Raw genomic sequence first — 12,242 nt, 5'->3', positions numbered from 1 at the left:
AAATTTGAGAGAATTTTAAAAGATTTCAAGGAATTTTCAATTGATCACAGTAATTTAGAATGATATTCTAAAGGATTTGATGTATATTTTAGAATATTTTAACCAGAAATTTAACTATTCTATGTTTAAATGAAAAGTGATGGTTTTTATTTATAATTTTTTGTATTTTATTGAATACTCTTCTTTCTTGGTAGAAAAGTAATCTTTGTTGTCGAAAATTTAACTATGATTAAACATTAATTTTTTGCTCAGAAAATTAGTCTTCATGGAAAATAAATTTCTTTTGTGCAAAGTTCATCTGTTTAAAAGTGCTCAAATTTATCCAAGGTTTAATGGGGAACATATCCTACGCTCAAAAATACATAAATTTATGTGACTAAAATTCCCCAAAATTTGTAGAATATTAATTAAAAAAAAAAAAAAAACTTCAGCTGGAAGGCAGCAATGAAAGAGCTTCGCTCTGAAGGAACCGCCATGTTGGTCACGGTAGTCTCTGCTCCCAGGTATTTATGCTACGTTACGTGTGGGCTGCTGTCTTAAACACTCGACGCGTCATTTCTGTTGCGCGAGAGGTAGCACGTCGCGCCCTTGCGGAGTTTCTTTAAAGCTACCAGTCCAGAACCACAAGACTCAAATCAAGGAAGTAGCGAAATCTGAACTGTACCGTGCTTAAAAGTTTACTAATAGGATACTGCTCTTCACTCATTAATCAAAAACTTTTTCTCTTTCCAATTTCAACTACATGAAGGATTAGACTTTATTTACATATGGCAAATCTTTCAGATCAATTTGAAAATAATCATCTGTACAAATTTAAAGTTTGATGACTTTCGGCAGACTTTTTACCTACATCTATATGTATTTTTTTTCCAATATGGATTTTCTTAAAACTCCATACAAAGGAATTTATAAATGTTCCTAGAAAATCCCAATTTTCTAAAAAATACTACAAAAAAATAAGATTACGTCTTTTTGAAGATTTTGATCGTTGTTTTTATAAAAAGTTGATTTTCGTACAAAATTATTAACTTAATAATTATTTATTAAGTATATTTGAGATGAATGTAACATTAATAAATCTTTTCTCTAAAAAATGGTGTAAAATTATTGTTAAATATATTCTTAGTGTTTTAGAATAAAAAAATCATTCCGCCTTTTAAAATATTACCTCATTTGATAAAACCTCGCCGAAAACTCAAACATAAGAATAACCCGACCATATCCCCACTAGCTCCCGACCAGAGCCTGAAGATTACCCACACGGAAATTAGTGAACAAAAAGGCTTGACTAGCCCTTGAACAATCACCGACCAGGCCCTCAACTTTCTATAAATTAACCAAAATTCACTATTAAGCATTTTAAGGAATTTCCAGAAATTTATTAAATTTTTTGGACATTTATGGTAATATTATATTTAATTTATGGAAACTTAAGTAAATTACCCAGAATTCAATTTTAAACATTTTTATAAGTTTTCGGAAATTTACGACATGTTTTGGTACTGTATTGAAATAATACAGGTAATTTATGGAAACTTAACATAAATTACACAAAATTAAATTTAAAAAATTGTATAAATGTTCGGATATTTTCAGAAATTTCCCGGAATTTGTGGTAATTTACGGGAAATAGATAAGTTATGTACGGTAACTTTCCATAAATTACCTCATAATTCTATTATCTGCAATAAAAACTTCCTTAAAGTTATTACAGTGAGTCGGTTGATTATTGCAAAATTCGAGCTCATATACGGAGCGAAATTTCAAGAGATTGATGCGCAGAAGTGCTCCTTGATTTTATCACACCTTTGGCGCGAGAACTGAGATCTCGGAACCCTTGGTTTTTTGAGCATCGGCCTTTGCTTTAAAAGCAAGGGTTGCTTTATATATAATTTAAACTCCCTAGGGAGTAAAAAGTGGAGCTTTAGGCTCGCTTCATCGTTAAAAGAACTGTTTTGAATAACATGATTTTCTCTTTCAATGGTAAATATTATAAACAATTAAATGGTTCTCCTATAGGCTCTCCATTGTCTCCTATATTTTCAAATTTGATAAAGAAGTAAACCTGTTTCATTTTTTGTAGGTATTTCAAAGAAATATTTCAAATTCAATAAAAATAAGAATTAACCCTCAGTAATAACTTATGTATTAAATTTAGGGAAATTAATTAATTAAACTGAATTACTTTTAACTGAAAATTTAAAAATGACATTTTTGGATTAAAATCCACATTTTTTATAAGTTCAATTATAAAACTTTATGAAAGTACTTTTTTTTATAAAAATTATTTTTCTTGGTAAAATAATCATCTTTCCTTCAAAAGATTCATCATTTTAGTTTAAAATTCATCTCTTCAAATAAAAATGAACTGTTTTCTTGAAAATTCGTTTTTTTCTTATTTGGTTGAGAGCTAATTTTGCTAAAAGTGAAATTCTAACAATACCATTTTTTGGTTAAGAATTTAACTTTTAAGCTTAAAATGTATCTTTTTTAGTTAAAAATCCAACTATTTGGTTAAAAATTAGTTTTTTTTTTGTTGAGAAATAATTTTTTTTACTTAAATTCTAACTATTCCATTTCTTGTTGACAATTAATCTTTTTTGGTAGAAAATTTATTTTATTAGAGTAAACTAATATTATTATTAGAAAATTATGTTTTATTTTAAGGATTTACCATTTTAGTTTAAAACTCATCTCTTTCATTTAAAATTAACTAATTTGTCAAAAATTAGTTTCTTTGTTTCGCTCAAAAAAAAAATGTTATTTGATGGAAAATTTAACTGTTTCGTAGAAAATTGATATATTTTAATTAAAAAATAACAATTTTGTTAAAAATTCGTTTTTTTTGGTTGTGAAATAATTTTTTTAATTCAAATTCCAACCATTCCATTTCTGGTTAAAAATGTAATTATTTGATGGAAAATGTATATATTTGAATTAATAATTAAACTATTTTTTTGAAAAATCATTTATTTACGAGAAATTTAACCATTCCTTTTTTGGTTTGAGAGTTATATTTTTTGATTAAAAATTAATAATTTGGTTGAAAATTTATATATTTTTATTAAAAAATTAATTTTTTTATCGAAGTAAATTAATCGTATTGTCAAAAAAGTTATCTGTTCTTCTTAAAAGTTTACTATTTTAGTTTAAAATCGAACTATTTGATGAAAAATGATGTATTTTTCTGAAAATTCGTTTTTCCTTTATAATAAATTAATTTTATTGGTAAAAAATAATTTGATTGGTACAATAAAAAAACAAATTAATTTTGTTGAGAGAAAATGTAAATATTCCTTCTTTGGTGTAAAATTTAAATTTTTTAATTAAAAATGAAGTATTTGGTTGAAAATTCGTTGTTTTTTTAGAGATAATTTATTTTACTGAAATTCAAACTATTCAATTTTTTGTCAAAAATTTATATTTGTCGGTGAAAATTTTTCATTTTTAAATGAAAAATTTAACTATTTTGTTGAAAATTATACATTTAGTTGTAATAAATAATTTTTTTTACTAAAATTGTAACTATTACATTTTTTGTTAAAAATTGATCTTTTACCATTCAAAATGTAACTATTGTGTTGAAAATTAATCTATTTTATTGAAAATTAACCGTTTGATTAAAAATGCATTTTTTTGTAGATAAATAATTTTTTAATTAAAATTCCATTTTTGTCTTAAAAATTGATGTGTTTTAGTTAAAAATTGAACTATTTAATTGAAGATTAATATTTTGTAATTGGAAATACAACGATTTGTTTGAAGATTAATGTATTTTGCAATAAATTTATTTTTTGCAAGTTATTTATTATTTTTGGTTAAAAAATCTTCTTTTCGTTCAAAATTCAACTATTTAAAAAAATTGATATTTTTACTGAAAATTCAAGAATATGGTTAAAAATTGATCTCACTTATTAGTTGAAATTTTAAATATTTGGTTGTAAATTCATGCATTTTTTTGATTATTCGTTTTTTTTAATATTAAATGATTCTGGTTGGTCAAAAAATCATCTTTTTGTTTAAAAATTCAACTATTTGATCCAATGTTGCATTATTTTGTCAAAAAGTAATTTATCTTTAAGTGTTAATTTCACTATTTTGTTGAAAATTCTTTTTTTTCGGTTGTGAATTAATTTTTAAATTAAAATTGTAGAAAATGCATCAAAACTTTAAAGAATGTTATTGGACAATGAAATGTATATTTTTGTTTATAATTAACTCCTTTTAATATTATTCAATTAAAACAATATAGATAACACTGGAAAGATGATTTCTCATATCAAATAAAATTTTGGTTAATTAATTAATTTAAATTAAACTGAGAATTAAAAAAAAAACAATGAAACTATTAGGTTGAAAAACTGTATTTTTAGTTGTAAGTTCGTTATTTTCAATATCAAATTAATCTTCTTGGTCAAAAGATAATTTTTGTTTGTTTAAAAATTCAGCTATTTGGTGGAATGTAGAAATTATTTTTTTCTTTTTAAAGATTTATCATTTTAGCTAAAAATTTATCTCTTTGATAAAAAATTTAACTCTTCGTTTGAAATTTGTTTTTTTTTTTAGAAATAATTTATTTTACTGAAAATTGAACTGTTCCATTTTTGGTTCAAAATTAATATTTTTTAATTGAAAATTCAACTATTTTGTCAAACTTGCATGTATTTTGTTGAAAAAATTGTAGTAAATTAATCTTTAAAGAATGTTGCTAGGCGATAAAATAAAATTTTTTGTTTATGTTAAAAAACTTTAATATCATTCAACTGAATCAATATAAATCTCAATTAAAAGATTATTTCTCAGATTCAACAAAATTTTGATTGATTGATTGTATTTTCTACCACTGGAATGCACATCATCGAGTCATTGCATTTTTTTCCTTGTTGGCGTTTTTACTTGCTTCCGAGTTGAGTGATTGGCACTTCTACGATAAATTTTATTCCTAAATGGAAAATTTCAAAACTGTTCATAAAATTTTGCAATTCAAATTTCTCAAGTATCTCTTAAATTCAATAAATTATACAAGAGCAAAAAAAATTAGTATTATTATTAGTTTTTCAATTTTTACGATGTTAAATTATAATTATGAAAAAAAATAATTAAAAATAAAATACTGCTCTTGAGCACCTTTAAAAAGAATTGGTTAAGTATTCAATGAGTAATTTTATCAATAAAATTTTGTTTAATATCAAGATCTACGATCGTCAAGTTAAAAAAAATGCAATCCAGGCGAATATTTTTCAATACTATTGAATTCCATTAAATGCCATTCTATTGAATTTCATTGTAATATTATAAATTATTTTGAAGTCAATGGAATTTATTGGAATTTTATTGCATTCAAATGAATTTCGTTTTTTTTTGGTTAAAAATTCAACCATTTTGCTAAAAATATGTTTCATTTCTTATCAGAAATTAATTTTTTCGACTAAAAGTATAATTATTTTATTTTCAGTTCAAAAAATATTATTTTGCAGTTAAAAATTCAACTATTTGTTTTTTGTTGTTGTTTTTTGTTAACAATTCGTATTTTTTGGCGGAAATTTAATATTTTTCGTTAAAAATGCAGCTGTTTGAAATTTAATATCATTCTATTTACGTCCATTCAATCCTGTTCAATTTTATGAAATTCCTTTGAATTAAATTACATCCCATTGAATAACATTAGATTCCATTGAATTATATTGAATTACATGGAATCCTGTTAAATTCCATTGGATTCAATAGGATTCCATTGAATTCTATTAAATTCCATTAGCTTAGATTAACTTGCAATACATTCTACTGAATTCCATTGGATTTTGTTGAACTTCATTTAATTAAATTGAATCTCTTTAGAAGCCATTGAATTCCGTAGAAATATGGTTTATTCCATTTAATTCTATTAAATTTCAATAGATGACATTAACTTCCATTACATTGAATTAAATTCTATTGAATTCGATTCAATTCTATTCAATTCCATTGAATTCCATTAAATTTCATTGAATTAAACTGAACTCAACTAAATTCTGTTAGATTCCATTAAATTCTATTGGGAATATATTTTAATGCAAAATAAAGAACAAATATCAACGTAATAATGAAAAGTAAAATTTTTATTTTATTTTTCAATATCTGAATTAGCAGTTCTAGGCCGTTTTCATTTCATGCTATTGAATTCTGTTGAATTCAATTGAATTTCTTTAAAATCCATTGAATTTTATTGAATCTTATTGAATTCTATTAGATTACATTAAATTCCATTGAATTCGGTTGAATTCAATGAAATTCCAATGAATGATATTTTTTTCAATATTCTCGAAAGGAGAGAAAAATCTTGACGAACTTTAATTTTTAATTTGTAATCTTAAGAAATTTCCGAAAAAAGAAAATTTAGATAAGGATAATTTTTTTCTTTTGCAGGTTTGAAGTTTTACAAATTTTTCTTAAGAAAGACCAGACTGATGAATTATTATATAATTTTGTAAAATTGACAAAATAACGTATACATTTATAAAGGCCACAAAAGTGCAAATGTTTTGGTTTAAAATTAATTTTGTTGTTCAAAACTTTAATTTGTCTTTTTTGTTGTTAAAAATTCGTATATTTTGGTAGAAACTTAATATTTTTAGGTTAAAATTGCAGCTGTTTGGAACTTAATTCGATTTTATTGAATTCCACTCAATCTTGTTGAATCCGATTAAATTCCATTGAAATTCCATTGAATTCCATTTAATTATACTGAGTTCCATTGCATTATTTGGAATTATATTCAATTCCGTTGAATTCTTTTGTATTCTATTAAATTCTATTGAATTCTATAATATTATATTCAATTATATTGAATATTGAATCATACTAACTTCCATTGAATTCTATTAAATTTCGATGAAATCTTTTGAATTCTATTGAATTAAATTAAATTCTATTGAATCTTAATTAGCTTCATTAAACTCCATTTAATTTAATTGAAATCCATAAAATTCTTGTAAATTTTATGGAATTCCATTGGATTGAATTAGATCTAGTTGAGTCACATTGGATTCCATTGAATTATACTAAACTGCATTGAATTCCTTTACATGTTATTGATTTCCATTGTAGTACATTTTATTTCGTTTAATTTAATTGAAATCCATTAAATTTTTACAATTTGAGGAAATAGCATTGAACTCAATTAAATTTAATGGAAATCCATTTACTTTAATTAAATTACATTGAATTACATTGAATCATATTAAATTGCATTCAATTCTGTTACATTTTTTGGAATTTGATCAAACTACATTGAATTAAATAAGATCAAATTGAATTCCCTTGGACTCCATTGAATTAAACTAACTCCATTATATTCTATATATTTTAATTGAATTGTATTGAACTCCATTAAATTCTGTTGAATTTTATGATATTTCATTAAGTTCAATTAAATCTAGTGGAATTTCATTAGATTTTATTCAATGTTACTAAATTAAATTGAATTTTTTTGAATTATATTGGATTGCATAGAATTCTATTGGATTTCATTGGATTCCATTCCATTCTATTACATTCTAATGAATTCCATTGAATTTCATTAAATTCTATTGCATTATATTAATTTCCATTTAATTTCATTGAAATCCATTAGACTCTGTTAAATGCATCTAACTGAATTTTATTTTATTTCATTGGATTCTATTTAATTCTTCAATGTAAAGTTAGAAAATTCAACAGAATGTGATGTATTTCAATGAAATTGAATAGAATTTAATATAATTCAATGGAATTTAATAGGCCTTAATATAATTCCATGAAATTCAGCATAATCCAATATGATCAAATGGAATTTAATTATATGTAGTTGAATTTTATTGTATTTCTTCGAATTTTATTGAATTTTATTAAGTTTGATTGGATATAATTAAATTCAATTGAATTTCGCGGAGTTTTATTGAATTCTCGTGAAGTCTTTTGAATTCCATTGCATTCCATTAAATTCGATTTAATTCCATCGAATTATATTAAATTCTATTCAATTTTATTAAATTCCATCGCATTCTGTTCAATTTTATGGAATTCCATTGAATTAAATAAATTATAATTAAACTCCACTGGATTCAATTGAATTAAAGTGAACTCCATTGAATTCTATTGAATTTAATTTTATTTCATTGAATTCCATTACAATCTATTTAATTTTATAAAATTCCATTGGACTCCCTTAAATTATATTGGATTCCCTTTGATTATATTAAATTCTGTCAAATTTTATTACATTCTCTTCTATTCATTCGAATTCCATTACATTCTGTTTTATTTGAATACATTCTGTAGGATTTCATTGAATTAAACTAAACTCCTTTGAATTATATTGAATTTTACCTAACTCCATTGAATGTATTAAATTATATTGAATTAAATTAAATTGAATTGAATTCTATTGAATTAAATTGAATTGAATTGAATTCCATTGATTTCTACTTAATTCAATTGAATTACATTGCATTCCAATTGATTCTATTGAATTTCATTGAATTAAAATGAAATATATTGAATTTCATTTAATTCTACTTGGTTAAATTATACTCTACTTAATTTGAATGAACTAAACTAATTCCAATTGAATTCCATTGAATTTATATGAACTCTATTGAATTCTACTTAATTCTCTTATATTCTACTTAATTACATTGAATTCTACTTATTTCAATTGAATTCCATAGCATTTCAATTAACTTTATTAAATTCCATTAAATTAAAATGAATTATATTGAATTATATTAAATTCTACTTCATTCCATTTTATTATTTTGAATTTCATTAAATTCTACCTAATTCAATTGAATTTAATTGCATTTTATTTAACTTGATTGAATTCCATTGAATTAAAATGGATAATGTTGAATTCCATTGAATTCTACTTGATCAAATTGAATTCTACTTAATTCAAATTAATTATACTAATTTCAACTGAATTTCATTGAAACTCCATTAAATTCTACTTAATTCAATTGAATTCCATAACATTTCAATTAACTCTATTGATTTCTATTAAAATAAAATGAATTATATTGGATTCCTTTAAATTCTATTAACTTCTACTTCATTCCATTGTATTTTTTTGAATTCCATTGTATTTCAATTAATTTTGTTCAATTCCCTTGAATTAAAATAAATTATATTGAGTTCCATTGAATTCTACTGGATCAAATTGCATTCTACTTCATTCAAATCAATTAAACTAATTTCAATATAATTTCATTGAAATTATATTGAATTCATTCAATTCTACTTAATTCCATTAAATTCTATTCAATTCCCTTGAATTCGTCTGGATTCCATTAAATTCCTCAAAATTATATACATTTGGAAATTCCTTTAAATTCCGCCCAATTCCTTTCAATTGTACTTAACTCAGTTATGTTTTTAATTTGTGTTTAAATATTATTTTTGCAATTTGCAAAAAAACTTGATAAACTTCAAAACGAACTTTTGATTTTCCAACCTAAGAGATTTTTGAGAAAAGGAAATGCAAAGATAAATAATTTTGTTTGAAGTTTAAATCAGTTTTCCGCATGAAAAAATTATGAATTATTAAATAAATTTACAAATTTACAAAATATTTTGTAAATTTAAAAAGTATTTAATACATTTAAAAAGATAACAAAATATTTTACAAATTTACAAAATATTTGATACATTTACAAGATTTACAACAATTTGATAAAAAGTGCAACAATTTCTTAAAGGCTTCTTTAAAAGAAAATTTTTTTTCAATTTATCTTTACTTAGCTTAAATTAACAGTGATAATATCGACCAAGCAGTACACGTGTCGCACGATTGAATTAACATTTATATTTTTTTTCCAGAGGAAAATACTTATAAAAATATTGAACAAAAAATATTTTAACTGATTATCAGCCTTGTTTACTATTTGCAATTTTCTAAACCAACATTATATAATAATTATTGATGATTATAAAACCGGATTTTCGGACTGGGTCGTTAAGATTGAGTCAATTAGGCTAGAAAAATTATCACCTGATAAGTTTGTCATATTTAATTAAAAATCAAACTTTTCCTACACATATAGTGTGATTCATATTTTCAAGGAAAAATATGAATGAATCCAAATACGCGCTGAATGGAACTTTTTTCACTCCTCGCCTCGCGAAATTGTTTACTCTAGAGATACATATTTGAAACTGTTAAATTGCTCTTCGCTTCCGCTCAGAGAACTCATTTAAAATGGAATTTTTAGAACAACAAATTTAATGAAAAAATTAATTCAAGAAATGCGAGACAATAAAAAATTAAATGAATGGAAAAAATTTCTTTTTACCTGATTACCGATTAGGCTATCAGTATCAAATCGTTATCAGGAAGATACAGAATATTATTTTGTGTTGACCTTATCTGAAGGCATTTAATGATTTAATCCTAATTGGTCTAGGTACAATATAATAATTTCAGATTAAAAAGAGAGCAGAGTTTAAAAACCTTACTGCAATCTTATAATCCATTAATAAACATTTTCTCAAATTAATTTTAAACTGGAAATGAAAAATGAATTCCGAAAAACAAAACCAAAAATTTATAAAATTAGAATATTGAAAAAAAACTCGATTTATTTTTAACATTTTGTTCTAGATTTTACAGAAAATCTTATATGATTTTATTTTTCAAAATTAAAAATTTTTAAAGGTTTTTCTTTTAATAGTTCTTTAAAATTAATATTTAATTTTTGAATATTACTTTTTAATTGTAAATTGTAAAAAAAAACTCTAAAACTTTGCTGGGATGCTCTTACCCACTAAGCTACGGATAGACGAGATTAATTTCTTCACAAACCCATATATTAACTTTAGACCAGTAGAATAAATAATATTTAACATTAATTAATTCGAAAAGTATCAAAAAGTATAAAACCTTCGAATGTTTGAAGAATTAATTTCACAAGTATAAAGAATTACATCAAAATTCAACTTGTAGGGCTTGTGAAGAATTTAATCTCGTCTCACCGTAGCTTAGTGGATAAAAATATTAGACCGGCAATCTAAAAGAGATGGGTTCGTATCCCAGAGGAACTGAAGATAATTTTTCATAACTTAAAAATTAATATTTAAAAAAAAATACTGAACCAAGAGAAGTTGCAAAAAAAAATATTAAAAAATTATTCATTCTATGTTTCGTTGAAGATTTATGTAATTTAGTTAAAAATCTGACTATTTGATAAAAAATGCGGTATTTTATTGTAACTTTATCCCTTACAGTAGGAAATTAATCTTCTTGATGACTAGTTTACCTTTTCAGTTGTAAGTTTATGTATTTTGTTAAAAGTAAATTATTCTTAACTGAAAATTCAAATATCAATGATAATTTGAAAATTAAACTATTTTTTTTAATTTCTGTCATTTTGTTAGTTCATTTGTAATTTTAAATATTTTATTGAAAAATAATTTTCTTTTAATAAATTTTTTTCTACCCAAAATTTACTTATCCATGCTTGGTTTACCATTTATCTTCTTCATTTGAAACTTTAGCTATTTGGTTGAAACTTTCTGAATTTTATTCAAAGTTAATCTTTTAAGTGAAAAAAGAATCTTTTTGGTTGAAAATTCATATATTTAAATGAAATTTTTTGTATTGAAAATTAATTTTTTTAACTGGAAATTTAACTACTAAATTTTCTGTCAAAAATTCATCATTTTTACATAGATTTAATCTTCTTGGTTGAAAATTCATTTATATGGTTAAAAATGTAACTATGTTGTTGAAAATACATTTGTTTTGTTGAAAGTTTATCTTTTTTTGTCGAATATTAATTTTTTATGTTAGAAAATATTTCTTTTTCTTAAAATTGTTTTTTTTTTAACTGAAAATTTAACTATTCAATTTTCTATAAAAAATACGTCTTTTTTAATTCTTCCTTGTTGGAAATTCATCACTTTCGTTGAAAGTTGGTCTTTTTTGGTAGACAATTCATTTTTTGGGATAAAATTTAACTATTGGGTAAAAAATATATATATATATATATATATATTTTTTTTGTGGTTGTTGAGGATTCTTTATTTTAGTCGAAACGTCGTCAAAAATTCTTTGAAAATTAGTTTTACATAGTTAAAAATTATTTTTTCGAATTAAAATGTAGCTATTCTATATTTGTTGGAAAATTAAACTTTTTTAGTTGAAAATTCAATTCTCGTTTTTTATTTATTTATTTTTCTTTACATCGGATTATTCTGGTAAAAATGCATATTTTTAGGTTGTAAATTCA

General features: G+C 23.0%; 1 protein-coding gene across 5 annotated transcripts in view; it reads right to left on the bottom strand.

Annotated features, from left to right (window-relative positions):
• The window catches only part of LOC117171231 (proton-coupled amino acid transporter-like protein CG1139), an 85,856-nt gene that overhangs the window by 22,670 nt on the left and 50,944 nt on the right, over positions 1-12,242 (bottom strand). The window lies entirely within an intron of this gene.

This window comes from Belonocnema kinseyi, chromosome 1 (assembly GCF_010883055.1).
Source record: "Belonocnema kinseyi isolate 2016_QV_RU_SX_M_011 chromosome 1, B_treatae_v1, whole genome shotgun sequence".
NCBI classification, from domain to species: domain Eukaryota; kingdom Metazoa; phylum Arthropoda; class Insecta; order Hymenoptera; family Cynipidae; genus Belonocnema; species Belonocnema kinseyi.
This window is presented reverse-complemented; position numbering and strand designations above follow the sequence as displayed.